This window comes from Coffea eugenioides, chromosome 1 (assembly GCF_003713205.1).
Source record: "Coffea eugenioides isolate CCC68of chromosome 1, Ceug_1.0, whole genome shotgun sequence".
Taxonomy (NCBI): domain Eukaryota; kingdom Viridiplantae; phylum Streptophyta; class Magnoliopsida; order Gentianales; family Rubiaceae; genus Coffea; species Coffea eugenioides.
The window spans coordinates 26,552,503-26,571,497 of record NC_040035.1 but is presented as its reverse complement, the minus strand read 5'-3'; positions in this window follow the sequence as shown (position 1 = coordinate 26,571,497).

Genomic DNA, 18,995 nt, shown 5'->3' with positions numbered 1-18,995 from the left:
TTTCCTTTTCTTGAAACTCAAAATGATTAAAAAAAATTTTTGTGGGCATTTTTCTTTTCTGAAAAAATAAAGCTAAATAAATAAAATAAAAAATAGCCGAAAAGTAAAATGAAATAAATTAAAAATTTGGTGTCTACAACGTCCGATCTAATTGCTCTGCGTCCGATCCCTGTGTCCAATGGAAGACAGAATGTTCAAGTTTCAACTCTTTTGTACCGGACGGCCGATAGAAGAAATGAGTGTTCGATCAAAGTGTCCGATGAATACTTGCTGTTTGTCGGATGTCCGATACTTCATTGAGCGTCCGATCCTTGCGTCCGAAAGGCATTTTTCTTTTTTAATTCTTCTTGATATGTTATTCTCCTTTTTACAAATTGTAAGATACCTGTCCCTAAACATTTCTCATATAAAAGCATTAGTTCAAATCATCATTTTATTTCATTATCATTAAAACCAAAGATTGATCAACCTAAGTCTTCAGTATTTTACAAGCAGGTCGCTTTGAGTTTAACCATGGATTGATCACAGTGCTTATCGATCGATGGAGGCAGGAGACCCACATATTTATCTTCCTATCGATGAGACTACTATCACTTTATAGAATGTGAAGGTATTATGGGGTCTATGTGTAAATGAATTATCGGTCACACTGGTTGATTGAAATCAATCTGTGGCTCAAAAAAAGAACTTGATCGAGGAGCTTCTAGGATTCAGACTAGAGAACCTCCACTTTAAGGATGGTAGGTTAAAACTTATACCAATATTGAAGTTTTTATATGAATTTCTTCCAGATGATGCACAGGCAAAATTAGTTCACCAACGTTCGGTGCTACAATTTGATCTTCTTTGGGGAACAGCTATTTGCCGACACATGCAACAACCTTGTCAGCTGCCATTGGTTAGATTTCATTTGAGACATTGAAGGTATAAGCCAATATAGTTAAGGCAACGCCACACTTGCGTGATTATACTTCCATCTATGCAAAACATCTCAAGTAGCTACGAGTTGCACTGCTGGCCCGTATATGCTTTTACAGGTGAACAATTTCACAACTTTTGGATGCTTGAGCATATTTATTTCAGCGCTTTTCCGCAAAGAATGACTTAGGCAACTTTTCCATTGTTATCAGTTATGGGCATGGGAGAGAATTCTCGAGATTCGACCGACAGTGTTAGTTCTCACTGCATAGGGAAATGATTTTCTAGAAGTGGTCGGTGAGCCGGGAGTCGTACAATGAAGTACGTGCTCTCGCATGTTATGTTTGTATTTCATGATGAGCATCAATGAGGTATTGCATTGGTGACCATTTCTATTGTAGACTCAGTTTGTAATTACTATCGCGGCTAATTCCATTTTGAAAAACACAATAGTTTATTTGGGTGCCTTATCCTGATTACTTTATTGCACATCTTCTCGCCTATTACTCAGCCGGATGACAAATATGGTAATCAGTAAATTTGATGATATATTGGGAGGTAGTCGAATTTCACCTTTCACAGTAGATACTACGACTGTTTGGGATGCATCAATCCATATCTGACATAGTTGATATAGAAGGTGACAAGAAATTGCATTCTCTGTGTCGATCTGGACAGGTCGAGAAGGATTAGGTTCTGTACTATAGCCATTGGATTAAATATTAAGAGCGTCGTACTAAAATATATGTTCGAGGCTTTTGTTACAATCTTAACAGATCTATGGATAATTACATGACATGATACCATAATCGAATAGTCCAACACATAGCATCTCCTATTTCGCAGTTGCCCCGACATGGCGGTCATCGAGAAGATGGAGGACAGTTCGACTACTTGGTAAACTAGTAATAGTTCACGTGCTTTGCACGTGATTGTAATATCTTAAAATATATTATTTTTCAGTTACTAAAAATTTTTTATGAAATTTTGATCTTCAACATCATAATATAATATTTTTATGTTATTTATTTTTTTAAGCTAATTACTTTTAAAAATTTTATTATATGAAAAGAGACAGAAAACATTTCAATGTAGTTGACATATCCCTTAGGATTGAATTTGAAATCATGAACGAAACACTTTTTGATTTATAGCTTGAACTCTAACATATCAAATATTGATAATATCAAGTTTTACCAAAATTATTGTATATTCGTGACTCTATTGCATATAAACCACAATCATCACAATTTTGTATAAATGAAGAATATAATTAAGTTAGAAAAATAAACATGCATGTAATTTGAATTCTTTGTATTATATTAATTCTATTTTTGTCAATAATGGAGTATAAATGATCCACCACGTAAAGTTTTTTTGGTTTGTACATTCTAACAATTGAAATTTTATAAATAGAGATAGTTAGAGTTTTTCTATTTTCCTTTTCTTTTATTCATGTTTTTAGAACAATCCAATGCGAAGCAAGAGCAACAAGTCTACTTTTTTCATATGAGGACAATATTTTTGGTTTTAATATTAGTCTTTTTGATGATCATGAAATTGGAATGAGAATTGTGGCTAATTAATAACTTTAATATTAATTTTTGTATTTTGCAGTGTTTAGTTTTTAATTGCCAACTTTTAATCCATAACCCCTATCATTATTATCAATTATTGGAATGCATTAAATCTGTCTAATTACAATTGTCGCCATAAATGAAATTTACTTAATTTTAAAGCTCTTCATTTCATAATCGCTTCCATTATTCACTAATATTGCAATACAATAAATATATGTAATCATTAGAAAAATAAGGGTATTTTGGATATAACCAAAAACAATTTGGATATCATTTTCATTTTATCATTCTTCATTTTATATTTACTCTTATTATAATCCTTATTTTATCATTGGAGATGGTTTCCGACTTGATGGATGGATTTGGTTTGCTCAAACCAATACAAATGAAGCATTACTATATTATTGTCAATAACAATGTTTGTCTTCCCCTGGATATCAGTGATTTGGATATTGTTTTTGGTATTATTTGAATTGTATTCTAGCTTTTTAATTCATTTGCTATTTACTTTATGTCATTTTATAAATAGTTTTCAATTTTATTTCAGTTTTTCTTGTTTTGATCAGTTGCTATTAATGATAATAGTGGTTTGTATGGTGCTATTTTAGATTTCTTTTTTCTAGTTTAATATTGCTATTTCAGTTATAAAGGTGTCATCATTTTTTGTATATTGAAATTTCATTGGGTACAACATGAAAATTTCTTCATATTGGTAAAAGTTGTGGCGGCCCACTTCCCCCTAAGGCGAACCAGAGGGTTGGCGGGTCGCCTGCCTAACTCTCACCAGGACTCATGCAAGGACACTGACTGAACACTTCCGGAGTATAACTTAAACCATTACAAATTTCGTCACCCAAAACAAGCCAATCCTTTGAACGACCAAATTACAAAAATCATAGGTACATTTATACATTACAAACCACAAAGTGAAATCATAAAATTCAAGTACATTCATACATGTCAAATAACAATTCAGGATTTGCACTTTTCCAACTTCAAGTGGCAACCCAAGACGAAAGATACATTGTCTGATTCAAAACAACATTCATAAAAAGGTAAAGGCAGACTTCAGGTCTCTCGAATGCCAGAACCTGTCCAGGAAAACAAGTAACGTGGGGTGAGCTAAAGTTCAGTGGTGCCCCAAACATGCAATCACATAAAACAAGTAGCAAATAATAACTCCAAACTAAATTCAACAAGTAGGGAAGCGTATAAAAGCACAGGGTAGGATACAGGGCTCTCAAGAGCCATTCTCCACGAACTTGATCAAAATTAACTGCAGTTGACCCTCCGTCAACTTTCACTATCTAAAGTCCAAATAGATCTTTTTCCTTAACATGCTCCGACCAACTTACTCCTACTGGGCCCGTTCTTCTCACGAGAGGATTTGGTATTACTCGAGTATACCTTTTATAGCCTAGTCGAGGGATTCACCCAATGACGTCACAACAAGTGGTTACCAAGTTAGGATAAGAGACCCTCCCACCCTAAGGTGTGGTACATTCCCCTGCCTGGTGGTTTAGTTGACGAGTCCACGCTCCAATCAACAGTTGCAAGGTTTTGGTACTTGAGTTAGGATAAGAGGCCCTCCCACCCTCAGGTGTGGTACATTCCCCCACTCAGTACTTAACTACTGCAAGCAAAATATTCGAGGAAACATTTCAAGCAAGTCACCGCTCGAAAGGGCTAGTGCGATAAAGTACACACTGCCCACTTCGAGGGATCAGGAAAATTACTTTCCAATTATCACATAACAAGTCAAGAAAACACTTTAACAAGATAAACATAGAACAAGCAAGGACACTCACCAAAAGTGAAGCTCAAAGGTCAAGCTGGGAATCGAAGTCCACGTCCTCGCTAAACCCTAAAAGACCAAGTTTTAAAACTATAAGTTTTACTATACAAGTTCTTGGTTTATGTATGAAAGATTATCTGGTATATAACTAGTTTATCTTCTCAAAATAAAACAACAATTCTCTTAGAGTTAAAACTAGTAAAAGTGATAAAATATTTCGTATGGTTTCTTTAAAGGTACTTTCTTTCTGGAGGTGCAAACCAGAACCAACTTACTTCAAATAAGGTTTCTTGCCGAACAAGTTTTCTACGCCTTTTATTTAAAATTACTAAAATCTCGTGTTTTTGACAATTTTCCTCTAAAACAACTAGCTAGGGACAATTTTACGAAAAAATCTAGAGTTTAGAAGTTAGTACAATTATTTTTTTAAAAGTAATAAGGCTAGTTTAAGCAAAGGAAAGAATTAACTAGTGGACAAGATTTTAAAAGTCCCGGCACTCGAATTTTAGCATTATCGTACTATACTCAATTTCTATAGCTTGATACTAGGGCAAAATGTTTCAACAAAGCTTGGTTTAAAAGTACTCGAGTTCAAAGGACCAAAACGGACTTCACGATTCCAATTCACTTGCACATTATATTCCAATTTGCCAATATAGCAAAATCACAATTCAAATATCAATTTCACTAGGGCTTCATCAATCATTAACCCTAGGTCTCAACAAGTTCAATTCTAATCAAAAATTAAACAAAGGAAGTCCAAGACATCAAAACAATTCAAAACCACAAGTCATGGACTTTCCAAGTGCATTTCGGCCAAATCACTTAAACAATTCTACCAAAAATTTAACTCTTGTAAAGATTACTCAAATGGCCAAGAGCTTCATCAATCATTAGCTCTTGGCATCAAACAATCACTTCTTACAACAAATCAACCAGAAATTCAACCCAAAACATAAAGGAAAGTCACGGCCAGCTTAACTCACAAGCAACTCTAGAAATTCAGTTTTTTTTTTCTTTCATCCACGGCTCAATCAACAACATGCATGTCTAATTAACTAATTAACTATCCGTTTTAATCCAAAACCAGGTTCGGACATCATCAAAAAGTCATCAACCAGCCAGAATTTTATCCAATTCTTCTCGGATGGCTTGCATGCAAGCAGATTCTGTACCACTTCGATTTTCTTGCTTAATCAAGGCTGATTAACCTCATGAAAAGCATAATCATCTAGTTTTTAGTTAGCTAAACACCCATCTAGGCTCAGATCACCTCAAATTAACAAATTAAAGCTGCATTTCCCAGCTCAATCTCTCGGCAATTCCAACTTCCTTCATAACCAGATTTTCCTGTGTCTTAATTCATCATCCAAATGCACAACCATCACATGCATGCTCATAAATAACTTCATCTACCTATAATTAACTGGTCTAAGTCCAGAATTTACCTCAACTTGAAGCTCAACTCACGCGACAAGAAGCCGAAATTTTTCTCTCCTCTCGGCTTGCTAATGAACTTGGTATGTCTGGTCTGGGCTCGGTTATTGTAGGCTGTGGTGTTGGTTGTTGGAGTTGATCACAACTGGTTGAGGACGAAGAAGGAAATGGACAGCTCTCGGCAGTGATGAAGGAGATGATGATAAATAGCTCGCACAAACTACCTCTTGCTCTCTCCCTCTCTCTCTCTCGGACAGTACAGAAATGCAGCTCACCGATTCTCTCTCTCTCCCTTGCTCAAGCTTACAAACAAAATGGAGGAAGTGTTGACTCTCGGTCCTCTTCACCAGCTCACAGATGAAATGGAGGAAGAATGGCAAGTCTCTCTCTTTTCTCTCTAGCTTACGGACAGAAGAAGATGAAGAGCTCGGCTCTTTCTTCACTCTCGGTTCACGGCAGAAGAAGGAAGTGGAAATGGAAGTGTTGTGGTGAATTGGAGTTGGTGTAGTGGAGATGAGCCGGCAGTATGGAAGATAGAGTGTTGGAGTGGAGAATGGAACCGGCAAAAAAAAAATGGAAGTGCTTGAATTTGAAGTTTGCCCAATGAAGTTCCGTGACTGCATACTTAATTTGAGATGGAGGAAGGGCTAATTTGGTCTTTTGGCATCTTGTCCGAATTTCCACTTAAGTCCTCATTCGTAATCTAATTCCAAAATTTTACCCCACATGCAATTTGACAGCCTACCAGTATACTAATCTCACAAAAATTCAATTATCGAAATTTTAACGTCCTAAGTGTAATCCTAAGTGTAATTATAAAGGGTTTTGACCTAAAATCGATTTCGTCTTAATTCTAGGGTTCCCGTTGACACTTAACATTATTAACACTTAAAATTGGCTATCGGAATTCAAAGAATTAATATTAAGGCAATAAAATAATCTACATCAAGAAATATTAATTTAACTTGGCAAAAATCAAATAATTTAATATTTTGCACAATTAAATTATTTGTAACATAAAAATTATTTTTTTTTTCGAGGTTCTCACATCCTTCCCCCCTTAAATAAATTTTGTCCCTAAAATTCTCACCTTCTAAAGAAATAATTCGGGGTATTTTCTCTGCATATCCTCTTCTAGTTCCCAAGTTGCCTCCTCTATTCCGTGATTTCTCCATAGAATCTTCACCAAAGGGATTTTCTTACTTCTCAGTTCTTTCACCTCTATTTCCAAAATCTTAACTGGTCCTTCCTCATAAGTTAACGACTCATCCACCTCAATTTCTTCCAATTACAACACATGGCTTGGGTCGGGGTGATATTTCTTGAGCATAGAAACATGAAATACATTGTGGATCTTGGCCATGCTTGCAGGCAACCTCAACTAATACGCCACTTTACCGATTCGTTTCAAAATTGCAAAAGGTCCAATATACCTCGGCTTTAGCTTCTTACCCTTTTTGGACACTACTCCGCCCTTCAAGGGTTTAACTCTTAGGAAAACTTTGTCTCCCACTTCGAATTCCAAATCTTTTCTCCTTGTGTTGGCGTAGCTCTTTTGTCGACTCTGGGTAGTTTGAAGCCTTTCTCTAATTAGTTTCACTTTCTCATGAGTTTCTTCCATCCAAGGTATAGCCGTTAGGTCTAAAATTTTCTTCTCTCCCACTTCATCCCAATGAATCGGAGATTGACACCTTCTCCCATACAATGCCTCATAAGGTGCCATTTGAATCGAGGCGTGATAGCTGTTATTATAGGCAAATTCCACTAAGGTCATTTACTGACTCCATTTACCTCCAAAATCCAATATACACGACCTCAGTATATCCTCCAAAGTCTGAATTGTCCTTTCTGACTGCCCGTCTGTTTGGGGATGATAAGCAGTACTAAATTTCAACTTGGTCCCCAATGTCTCTTGAAATTTCTGCCAGAAACGTGAGACAAACCTTGGATCTCGATCAGACACAATGCTTATAGGGATACCATGCAATCTCATGATCTCTTCTGTGTACAACTTGGCCAATTTCTCCAAAGAAAAGCTCATGCTCACAGGTAGAAAATGTGCGGACTTGGTAAGCCTGTCAACTATCACCCAAACCGCATCAAATCCTTTTTGATTTCGAGGCAATCCCGTTACAAAATCCATGGTTATATGTTCCCATTTCCATTCGGAAAATTCTAATGGCTACAATAGACCAGAGGGTTTCTGATGTTTAGCTTTTACTTGTTGGCATATCAGACATTTCTGTACAAATTCTGCCACGTCCTTTTTCAAACCGTCCCACCAGTATAACTCTTTCACATCGTGATACATTTTGTTCACTCCTGGGTGTATAGTATACCTCAATCAATGTAATTCTTCTAGAATTCCTCTCCTTAACCTTTCATCAACTGGAACCACAATTCGATCTCGAAACCTTAACATTCCTTCAGACCCTAATTTAAAGTCTAGGATTTCTCCTTTTTGCACTTTCTCCAAATTTTTATGGATTATAGGGTCCGTTTTCTGTGCCTCCTTAATACGCTCCAATAATGGTGACTTCAACGACAAGTTCCCAAATAAAATCTTGAATCTCTCCAAGCGAGGGTTCCAAATACTAACCTCTTCTAACATATCCCATTCTTTTACCATTAACCCCGCTATTTGGGCTTTTCTACTTAGAGCGTCTGCTACCACGTTGGCTTTTCCTGGGTGGTAGTTGATTGAACAATCATAATCTTCTAAAAATTCTACCTATCGCCTCTGTCTCAAATTCAATTCCTTTTGGGAGAACAAGTACTTAAGGCTCTTGTGGTCCGTATAAACTTCAAAGGTCACACCATACAAGTAATGTCTCCATTTCTTTAAGGCAAAAACCACTGCGGCCAGTTCTAGGTCATGCGTTGGGTAATTTTGTTCGTGAAGCTTCAATTTTCTAGAGGCATATGCAACTACCTTACCCTTTTGCATTAGTACGCATCCTAGACCTTCCCTAGAGGCATCAGAGTATACGACATAACTTTCTACTCCGTCAGGCAATGCCAAAACAGGAGCTGATGTTAAGCGCTTCTTTAACTCCTGAAAGCTTGACTCGCACTTTGGAGTCCAAACGAACTTATTATTTTTCTTTGTCAACTCTGTCATAGGTCCAGCAATTTTTGAAAATTCCTTGATGAACCGCCTGTAATAACCTGCTAAACCCAAGAAACTTCTAACCTCTGTTGGAGTTTCTGGCTGCTTCCACCTTGTGATCGCCTCAACTTTTGCCGGATCCACGGTAATTCTGTCTTTGGAAACTTTGTGCCCCAGAAAAGAAATTTCTTCCAGCCAAAACTCGCACTTGCTAAATTTAGCATACAATTTATGCTCTCTTAAGATCTGCAGAACTATCTCCAAGTGTTTAGCGTGTTCTTCTCGAGTCTTAGAATATACTAGGATATCATCAATAAAAAACTATTACGAACTGATCCAAGTACTTTTTAAAGACTCTCTGCATTAAGTCCATGAAAGCAGCTGGTGCATTGGTTAATCCAAATGGCATGACTGCAAACTCAAAATATCCATATCTTGTATTAAAAGCAGTCTTGGGTATGTCTTCCTTCTTAATTTTCAACTGATAATACCCTTGCCTCAAATCCAGCTTGGAGAAAACTACTGATCCTTGCAGCTGATCGAATAAGCTGTCAATCAATGGTAGAAGGTATTTATTTTTAATTGTAACTTCATTTAATCCTCGATAATCAATACATAACCTCAAACTTCCGTCCTTTTTCTTAATAAATAGAACGGGTGCTCCCCATGGCGAATCACTTTCTCTAACAAAACCTCTCTCCAATAAATCCTGTAATTGAATTTTCAATTCTTTTAACTCTGCAGGAGCCATTCGGTACGGAGTCTTAGAAATCGGAGCCGTTCCCGACACTAGTTCAATCTTGAACTCCACTTCTCTCTCTGGAGGTAATGTTTTTAATTCTTCGGGAAAAACATCTGGAAATTCCCTTACCACTGGTACATCTTCCAACTTTACTTGGTCATTGGGAGCTTTAATCAGGAAGGCTAGGAAACATTGCGCTCCTTTATACAACATTTTTCTTGCCCGAATTCCTGAAATCATAGCAGACGATGCTAACCTACCTTTCACATCTAATTTCAGGGTTGCTTCCCCAGGAATCCAAAATTCTAACACTTTTGCTCTACAATTAAGCGAGGATAATTTTTTTTTTTTTTGTAAATAAAATCAGCATGACCATTGAGGAAAGGGAAAATAGAACACTTAACATATATTCACATACTGAGGTTCACACAAATAGCAAGTTAGGGCGCTTTCCAAAACTATGGCACACAAGTTTAACAAATATATACAAACAATCCCTTAAACCAAAAATAGAGATGTAGTGTCTCAAAAGTAGGCCATCTAGCTAGACGAAATGTTATGACCTAAACTAGGGTCACCCTATCTAACCCTGAATACCTAATTACAAGCAAATCCAACCTAGTCTAACCCTCAGCAGGGCTGCCAGGGGCAACGTCCTCCTCAGGGTCCTCCTCCGGATCCTCCTCCGGGTCCTCCTTAGGGTTCTCCCCAACACCCGCCTGAGCAGTACCCTGAATGATACCCATGACCTCGTCTGTCATCATAGTGGCGTCAGCCATGATACCAGCACTCCTATCTTGTATCTCCTCAGCTACTCGAGTCAACCAAGACCTTTGTCTCTCTAACTCCTCACGGGCAGCCTCTGACCTAGCCCTCTCGGCTGCTAACCTCTGCTCTAAATCAGCTATGCGGTCAAGCTGAGTATCAACCATGATGCTCAACTCCTCGACGTCCTGGGTCAAAATGTGATTAGCGTCCCTCAGCTGGCTACGCTTGTCGTCTAAAGACAGCACTAACTCGTTAGGTTAGGCATATGTGGCCCTATACTGACATCGGGGATACCTATCAGCTAGTGTATAACGTATACGAGATCCTCCACCCCGTGGCCTATAGGAGATGGACCTAAGAGGCTCTACATGTCCATTAGCCAATCCGTTACCACTAGCATGTCCGTTTCTGTTTTCCATACCTGCAAAATAACCAAAATCCAAAGGTTAATGCTTAAATAGCTAACTTGTTCAAGTACTACTTAGGATATGTCTAATTGTCTCACTTCTTAACTCTAGAAAGGATCAGGGTTTCTAACACATCTAATATATCTTTCAAATAACTTTTCTAACCTAGGTTCTGATACCAACTGTGGCGGCCTACTTCCCCCTAAGGCGAACCAGAGGGTTGGCAGGTCGCCTGCCTAGCTCTCGCCAGGACTCACGCAAGGACACTAGCTGAACACCTCCGGAGTATAACTTAAACCATTGCAAATTTCGTCACCCAAAACAAGCCAATCCTTAGAACGACCAAATTACTAAAATCATAGGTATATTTATACATTACAAACCACAAAGTGAAATCATAAAATTCAAGTACATTCATATAAGTCAAATAACAATTCAGGGTTAGCACTTTTCCAACTTCAAGTGGCAACCCAAGACGAAAGATAAATTGTCTGATTCAAAACAACATTCATAAAAAGGTAAAAGCAGACTTCAGGTCTCTCGAATGCCAGAACCTGTCCAGGAAAACAAGTAACGTGGGGTGAGTTAAAGCTCAGTGGTGCCCCAAACATGCAATCACATAAAACAAGTAGCAAATAATAACTCCAAACTAAATTCAACAAGTAGGGAAGCGTATAAAAGCACAGGGTAGGATACAGGGCTCTCAGGAGCCATTCTCCACGAACTTGATCAAAATTAACTGCAGTTGACCCTCCGTCAACTTTCACTATCTAAAGTCCAAGTAGATCTTTTTCGTTAACACGCTCCGACCAACTTACTCCCACTGGGCCCGTTCTTCTCACGAGAGGATTTGGTATTACTCGAGTATACCTTTTATAGCCTAGTCGAGGGATTCACCCAATGACGTCACAACAAGTGGTTACCAAATCAGGATAAGAGGCCCTCCCACCCTAAGGTGTGGTACATTCCCCTGCCTGGTGGTTTAGTTGACGAGTCCACGCTCCAGTCAACAGTTGCAAGGTTTTGGTACTTGAGTTAGGATAAGAGGCCCTCCCACCCTCAGGTGTGGTACATTCCTCCACTCAGTACTTAACTAGTGCAAGCAAGATATTCGAGGAAATATTTCAAGCAAGTCACCACTCGAAAGGGCTAGTGCGATAAAGTACACACTGCCCACTTCGATGGATCAGGAAAACCACTTTCCAATTATCACATAACAAGTCAAGAAAACACTTTAACAAGATAAACATAGAACAAGCAAGGACATTCACCAAAAGTGAAGCTCAAAGGTCAAGTTGGGAATCGAAGTCCACGTCCTCGCTAAACCCTAAAGGACCAAGTTTTAAAACTATAAGTTTTACTATACAAGTTCTTGGTTTATGTATGAAAGATTATCAGGTATATAACTAGTTTATCTTCTCAAAATAAAACAACAATTCTCTTAGAGTTAAAACTAGTAAAAGTGATAAAATATTTCGTATGGTTTTTTTAAAGGTACTTTCTTTCTAGAGGTGCAAACCAGAACCAACTTACTTCAAATAAGGTTTCTTGCCGAACAAGTTTTCTACGCCTTTTATTTAAAATTACTAAAATCTCGTGTTTTTGACAAATTTCCTCTAAAACAACTAGCCCGGGACAATTTTACGAAAAAAATCTAGAGTTTAGAAGTTAGTACAATTATTTTTTTTTAAAAGTAATAAGGCTAGTTTAAGCAAAGGAAAGAATTAACTAGTGGGCAAGATTTTAAAAGTCCCTGCACTCGAAGTTTAGCATTATCGTACTATACTCAATTTCTATAGCTTGATACTAGGACAAAATGTTTCAACAAAGCTTGGTTTAAAAGTACTCGAGTTCAAAGGACCAAAACGGATTTCACGATTCCAATTCACTCGCACATTATATTCCAATTTGCCAATATAGCAAAATCACAATTCAAATATCAATTTCACTAGGGTTTCATCAATCATTAGCCCTAGGTCTCAACAAGTTCAATTCTAATAAAAAATTAAACAAAGGAAGTCCAAGACATCAAAACAATTCCAAACCACAAGTCATGGACTTTCCAAGTGCATTTCGGCCAAATCACTTAAACAATTCTACCAAAAATTTAACTCTTGTAAAGATTACTCAAATGACCAAGAGCTTCATCAATCATTAGCTCTTGGCATCAAACAATCACTTCTTACAACAAATCAACTAGAAATTCAACTCAAAACATAAAGGAAAGTCACGGCCAGCTTAACTCACAAGCAACTCTAGAAATTCAGATTTTTTTTCTTTCATCCACGGCTCAATCAGCAACATGCATGTCTAATTAACTAATTAACTATCAATTTTAATCCAAAACCAGGTTCGGACATCATCAAAAAGTCATCAACCAGCTAGAATTTTATCCAATTCTTCTCGGATGGCTTGCATGCAAGCAGATTTTGTACCACTTCGATTTTCTTGCTTAATCAAGGCTGATTAACCTCATGCAAAGCATAATCATCTAGTTTTTAGTTAGCTAAACATCCATCTAGGCTCAGATCACCTCAAATTAACATATTTAAGCTGCATTTCCCAGCTCAATCTCTCGGCAATTCCAACTTCCTTCATAACCAGATTTTCCTGTGTCTTAATTCATCATCCAAATGCACAACCATCACATGCATGCTCATAAACAACTTCATCTACCTATAATTAACCGGTCTAAGTCCAGAATTTACCTCAACTTGAAGCTCAACTCACGCGACAAGAAGCTGAAATTTTTCTCTCCTCTCGGCTTGCTAATGAACTTGGTATGTCTGGTCTGGGCTCGGTTATTGTAGGCTGTGGTGTTGGTTGTTGGAGTTTATCACAACTGGTTGAGGATGAAGAAGGAAATGGACAGCTCTCGGCAGTGATGAAGGAGATGATGATAAATAGCTCGCACAAACTACCTCTTGCTCTCTCCCCCTCTCTCTCTCGGACAGTACAGAAATGCAGCTCACCGACTCTCTCTCTCCCTTGCTCAAGCTTACAAACAAAATGGAAGAAGTGTTGACTCTCGGTCCTCTTCACCAGCTCATAGATGAAATGGAGGAAGAATGGCAAGTCTCTCTCTTTTCTCTCTAGCTTACGGACAGAAGAAGATGAAGAGCTCGGCTCTCTCTTCACTCTCAGTTCACGGCAGAAGAAGGAAGTGAAAATGGAAGTGTTGTGGTGAATTGGAGTTGGTGTAGTGGAGTGTGTGTAGTGGAGATGAGCCGGCAGTATGGAAGATAGAGTGTTGGAGTGGAGAATGGAACCGGCCAAAAAAAAAAGGAAGTGCTTGGATTTGAAGTTTGCCCAATGAAGTTCCGTGACTGCATACTTAATTTGAGATGGAGGAAGGGCTAATTTGGTCTTTTGGCATCTTGTCCGAATTTCCACTTAAGTCCTCATTCGTAATCTAATTCCAAAATTTTACCCCACATGCAATTTGACAGCCTACCAGTATACTAATCTCGCAAAAATTCAATTATCGAGATTTTAACGTCCTAAATGTAATTATAAAGGGTTTTGACCTAAAATCGATTTCGTCTTAATTTTAGAGTTCCCGTTGACACTTAACATTATTAACACTTAAAATTGGCTATCGGAATTCAAAGAATTAATGTTAAGGCAATAAAATAATCTACATCAAGAAATATTAATTTAACTTGGCAAAAATCAAATAATTTAATATTTTGCACAATTAAATTATTTGTAACATAAAAATTATTATTTTTTTCGAGGTTCTCACAAAAGTGCATAATTGTAAAATTTACTTGTGATATTTGTGTGAAAATATACAGATGAATAAGGGTATTTTTGTCATTATATGTTTCTCCATTTCTAGAGGGTATCTATTTTTTGAAATTGATTTTTTTTAATAATCTCAACTAATGACTAATGAGAAATTTTTCATGCTTCAATTAAGAAATTTTGATACGTATAATAATAGGAGATGGAGTCCAAGGGTAGGTAAATAGTTTTTAATGAGAAATTTTGAATTATAATTACCAATACCATTAAAATGTAATCAATTGGAGTGTTTTATTTCTTTTAATTAGTGCCACATTAAAATGCAGTAATTCTAATTAAAAGACATGAGGGTAAGTTAGGAATAACAAAAACTAAGATAAAAAAGTGCTTACACTTGCACTACCCAATGCCAACATTCATACTTTTAATATAGTAATGATAATGATAATTGCATTTTTAGCTTTACTTCTAAACACGTATTTATTTTTCCTTAAACAACATAACTGTAATAAACAATTTTTAAATTCAACAAGTTGATATCGTATCCCAAATCGAATCGATTTTCAATAGATATCTCAATTCGGCGAACCCTGCTTGGTGTGCTCATCCCAGGCTCACATCAATACAGAAAGAGGCATTCGGGATATTACAATATTTGAACCAAGGAATTCAGACTGTAGCTGGATCTTTTGGCCGTGAGGATGTCAATTCATCTACCTCACGTTGCACCTTTCGAGATGCCTGTCGATCATCTACATAGGCAAGGGTGTGGTAGAAATCAGGGAGGCAGGTGTCGTAGGAGGACCACCTACAATGTGATGATGATGTGCCTGTTATACAGGCTCCTCATGTTTCATCACATGTGACGACCCCATCTCCCCCTGGGCGTACCCTAGGGTTTAGCGGACCGCCTGCCCACCTCTCGCCAGAACTCACTCACTCGCATCAATTAAAATAAGGTGCAACCTCAATAATAAACGAAATAACGGTTCCCAAGTTTGGAACATACGAATACATTCATTTCTATCTCAACCATCCATACAGTCCCAAATACATCAAAAGATTTAAGTTCTCAGTACATTCAACCCTAATAGAATGACTAGTGCGAGTACAATTACAAAATTCAAAATAACTAGACTACGCTAGTCTGTACACGTCTCACGCCTCGCTCGTACCCCTGTAAGGAAAACAAATGGCGTGGAATGAGCTAAAAGCCCAGTGAGGTTTCAAATAGCAAATTGACCATTATTTATAAGTACAAATTTTCGATATAGCAAAGTAACGAGCATGAAGAGTTCATAAAAGTGAGCGATAACACTTCAAGTAGCAATCTCAAAATGAGCGAGTGTAAAGTTTTAAAAGAAACAATAACACAACACGTAACAATCATCTCAAAGTATAAGGATACGAATGGCTCTCAGGAGTCAAATTCCCAATGCATCACTAGGAGCTTGATCACGTAATAGTTGACATTCCATCAACTTTCAAGTAAGTAACCAATCCAGTAGAACACCACTTACACTACTCTCCGTCCACCATTCAAACCCCCTACTGGGGCCAAAATCCTCAATTTAACACTGGTAGTAATACTCGAGTATACCGATTAGTCGAGGAGATATCACTCCACTCGACAAACAAGAGACCCAGGGTTCGTTACCCAACCGACCAAGCTCTTGCCAGCTCGATTTGAGTAACTTGCCGTAAGGTTTCTGGAATTCCAGGAAGTGCGCACATCATAAAGAAGTAATTCAAATCAATTTCAGCAATAAACACTACAAGAAAATTGGTCATCAGTGACAACTTTTCTCTGTGACGAAACAAAGTTGTCACAAAAGGGGATCCTTTATTGACAACTTTCTAACTCGTCACAAACCTCTAATGGGAGCCAACTCATTTGTGACGACTTAGAAAAGTCGTCACTAGTAAATTCCCGCCAAGATTTAGTAAGAGCGCGGGAGTGTTTAGAACACACAATAGTGACGACATTAAGAACATCATCACTATTGCTTGGCCTATTTACGGACGACTTTTTGTTGTCGTCACTGATCACCAAAAAAAAAAGTTATTAGTGACAACATTTTGTAGTGATAACAATAAGTCGTCACAAAAGGAGTTTCTTTAGTCGCGACACTTAAAGTTGTCACAATTGCATCAAAGCAACTAAATATTTAGTGACGACCCATTATTTTCGTCACAAACTACACTGCAAGAAATATGGTCATTAGTGACAACATTTTCTAGTGACGACAAAAGTCATCACAAAACGTGGTTGTTTAGTGACGACAAGTATAGTTGTCATAATTGCTCAAAGCAACTAAGTCTTCAGTGACGACCTTGAAAAACATTGTCACTAAAATGATCTATATAGTGACAACTTGTAATATCGTCACTGTCACTCTACCGATTCGAATTTAGTGACAAGAATTAATCGTCACTGTTTAAAGTACTTATTTCTAAGTCACTTTCAATAATTCTACTGTGCCACCCTAACTTTTGCGATTTAGTCCCAAATGTTGTAAAAAATTCCATTCATTCCATTATGATACCTTAACTTTTACAATTTAGCCCCATATGTAGTACACCGATTTCTTTAATTCTATTATTACTCCCTAACTTTTGTAATTTAGCCCCATATGTAATTCACCAATTTTATTAATTTTACTATGGCACTCTAACTTTTGCAATTTAACCCCCATATGTAATACACCAATTTTATTATTTCTATTATGGCACCCTAGCTTTTACAATTTAGCCCCTATTTTTTATTAGGAAATTGCGAATGGTATCTTGATAAACTATGCATAAATATTTTATAATTTTCTCAAACTTAAGTAATAATTTGTTATAAACTCTAAAGATATATCTTTCATTACAATAGTTATAAGGCAGCCAGGTCTTTTTATCAATGGAATAAGAAATTTATGCCAGATTTATCCTTTGTACTACGTGCCAAGTAGTATTAGCAAAGGAATAACAAAGTACTACAAAGTAATTAACAAAATAGCCTTCAGGGAGTGTAGTTTATGGGAAAATGAGCATTATCTATTCAAAGTACCAACTTTTTATGGGCATTTTACTCTCAAACATATAATTTATGATAAATTTATAAATGTTTGTAAGTAAAATTCAAAAAGTGTTACACTGATTTCTTACAAAACGAAAACTGGCAGGTTATCTTTTCAACATAAATTAAATTTTTTTTAAAAAAGAAATGGCCCATAAAGTACCAACTCTTTGTGGGTTTCCTCCATTACATGAACAAATATTCTGCTCTTTATGGGCATTTCACTCTGAATCATTTAATTTATGTTAAATACATAAATGTTTGTAAGTAAAATTCAAAAAGTGTTGCACTAATATTTTTATGAAAGGGAAACTGGTAGGTTTTGTATTTAACATAAATTAAATATGTGAAAGCAAAAAAAAAAGAAATTACCCATAAATCTATGTCTTGCAAATCTATACTAGTAAAATAGTTTCAAACAAAATTAAACATTAAAATAAACTGTAATTTATACACATTAAAATATCTGTAATTTATACACATTTTGCAACTACTACTTTGTGTTTTCTCTGTAATGAATTTTTTAACTATTGAGAACTTAAATTTTGTCATGCAAATCTATACTAGTACAATAGTTTTCAACAAAATTAAACATTAAAATAAATGTTTGAAAAAGAACAAAAGTACATTTATCACTTGCAGTAATGTAACAAAATTTTCTCAACCATTATCAATATTTTCACAAAAGTATTAAAAACTAGCAATTGACAATATTAAAAACTAGCAATTTAATTAGTGATGACTTTTCTTGTCATTATAATCTTGAATAAATTAGTGATAACATTATGTCATCACTAAATTTTCTTTGATTTTGACTTAACAATAATGTCTTATTAATAGCATTTGATTATTTTTAATGAAAGTCTGTTATAACCATAGAATTTGACTTTCGTTATTTTCAATTAATGATGTACTTTAGTGCTGTAATTATAAAACATTGCAGGGCTAAAATATTTACAAATTATAAAAGTATATTTTCACTTATATGTAATTAACAAATTTTGCCACCTATATTGATGAAAATTTGTGTTTTTGTACTAAAAAATAAAAAATAATATTATAGCAATAAAATCTATGCTTCAAACCAAATTAAAAATAAAAAAAGCATGATGATTGGTCTCAAATGTTGGGAAAATGATTATTTTTATTGAAACTGTTATAACCATATAATTTGAGTTTAATTATTTTCAATTACAAGATGTTCTTTAGTGCTGCAATTATAAGAAATTAGTATAAAATATTAGCAAATTATAAAAGTACATTTTCAATTATATGAAATTAACAATTTTTGCCACCTATGTTGATGAAAATTTTTATTTTTTGCTAAAAAATAAAGAATAATACTATAGCATTAAAATCTATGGTTCAAACCATATTACAAATCTAGAAAAAAACATGATTTTTGGTATCAAATGGAGGGAAAATGAG